This window comes from Magnolia sinica, chromosome 10, assembly GCF_029962835.1.
Source record: "Magnolia sinica isolate HGM2019 chromosome 10, MsV1, whole genome shotgun sequence".
NCBI lineage: Eukaryota > Viridiplantae > Streptophyta > Magnoliopsida > Magnoliales > Magnoliaceae > Magnolia > Magnolia sinica.
In genome coordinates, this window is record NC_080582.1 from 20622706 (window position 1) to 20624989 (window position 2284).

A 2284-nucleotide genomic window follows, 5' to 3' on the forward strand; every position below is an offset into this window, starting at 1 on the left:
GGAAATAGAAGCCGAGGTCCGAAAGAACTACCCTCAGATTCTCAAGGAGTACGAAAAGGTACTAATTTTGAGGATGAAATTTTTCTTTAAGGGGGATAGATTGTAACGTCTCGGAAAAATTCGCACAAAGACCCGAGTACTACCTCAGACAGAAATTACTACGGACCAAATCCCTTTAGAAATTAGATATGGATTAATTAGGTGCTAAACTAGATTATCTATGAAATTAGCACTAATCACTTTAAATATGATCTGTATGATCCAAAATTTGCAGGATCGCTAACGCTAGATTGCTTAAAAACTTAGGATCCATCTCAAAACCCAGTTGCTCTTGGGAGCAAATCGAAACTCTGTATCGGACTTGGACTGCACGTCGAAAGTTCGATTTCCCCAAATCTATACGGTTATGACCGCCTTACTGGACTTGACAACCATCTTAGAAATCAAGTCCTAAAGGTATCTAGAAACACATAACATGAGCTTGGAGCAAAGTGTGTGAAAAACGCGAATATCTTTAGGAAATGAACTGAAACTTAAGTGAATTGAGTCGTTCGCTTACAGGCCAAATCTAAGGATTTAGACCATCAGATTCTGACCCAAATACACCCTCTAATCAGGAAAAATTTCTGACACATGTTAGTGCACTTGTGACCTTGATCGAGTACCGGTGACCGTTGAACTGAAACTGGTCCGCCACGGTCGATTCACAAATTCGATCGATCTGAGATCTTAACCTGACCTAGATTCAATGTCAGGGAGCTTAAGTCCAACCGTATGTAGAAAAGGGGCCTCCAGATGTGCTCCGTTGGATCGAAACAACTACTGTTTGGCTATAACCTAAGTATATCATGGCCCTGGGGCCATTCCCATCATTTTGGGCCTATATAAGGGCCTTAAATCCTCTCTCTCTCTCATTCCATATGAATTTAGAAAAATCTAAGAGAGAGAAGAGAGAAAAGAGAAGGAAAGAGAGAGAAAGTGAGAGAGAATTGGCTTTTGTTCCTAGGATTCAACCCCATCACTCCACGTGCTTAACTACCACTTCTATATCGGTGTTCCGGCGATTCTAATTCCGCTCTTAGGTAAGAAAACCTAACCCTAATCTGTTTTAGGGTTTCAAATAGTGTAAGTGATGAAATAGCTAACCTATTTCATGCTATAGGTGGCCGTCGTGTCGTATACAAAGACTTGGCATACCAACTGAGTTCGATACTCGTTTATCGGTGAAAGGTGCGGACTATAAATGTTTAGGTTATGGTTTTCAAGGCTTTCAATATCAGTAATGATTTATGATGGGCTTGATTGCTATCACATGTGCTTAGATACGAGGTTTTCCGTACATATGCTTATATATAGACTATGTTGATTTATAACGCATTCCATGTGTTTGTTGAAATGTTTGAATGAGTATGGAATTTGGACTCGTGCTTGCTATGATTATCCATCATGGATATATGATTGTTGTATAGGTGACAACTCCTTGGTGAAAGGATTTGCCCTACTACATGTTATGACCAACATACGTCAGGTATGTTGTAGTGTGTAGCCTAAGTGTTTGTAAAAAATGTTTGAACGAGTAATTATTTGGTAAACTGTATTTTATATGGGTATTGAGATAAGATTCTCAAACTACCTTAGCTATGTGTATAAATCCATTTGTGTAGCTTAGATTATTTGACGTGATTTACGTATAAAATATATAGGTGTGAAAGCATGTTTATTTGTACTTCATAAAAAGTGCTTAAGTGGTTCCCTTATTTGAATTAATTGTTTATTGTTGATATGCCTATCAAGTATGCTTTCCTGTTATTTTTAAGTATGTTTGGAACTGCTACATAGTCCAGGCAATCGGTAAAGATTCCTGAATTAGTGGCCGAGGTCGTTCCGCCACATCAGATGTGTTCGGGGAATCCGAGTCGTATGCAGATTTGTTGACAGTGGTTAGGCCACACGGAGTGCTTACACACTCTATGTTGACCAAGTCAAAGTACGCTCGTACTAACTGAGCTTGTTAAGTAACCCGATTAACTCATTATATGTTCACCATGTATGGACGCTACTGCTTGAATCTAAGGTACTAACTTACTAGTGAGATCCCGTTTAACCTTGGTACCTCGATCCGATAAGATTAATGAGTCGGACATGGTGGTGTATGAGACACCGTGGTCGAGTTGTCAGCCTACGCTGGGGTGACAAGCCTCCCCGTAGTGACTAGTGAGCAACCCAAACTCATGAGCCGAATATGGTGGTGTATGGGATACTGTATTCGAGCTGTCAGCCTACA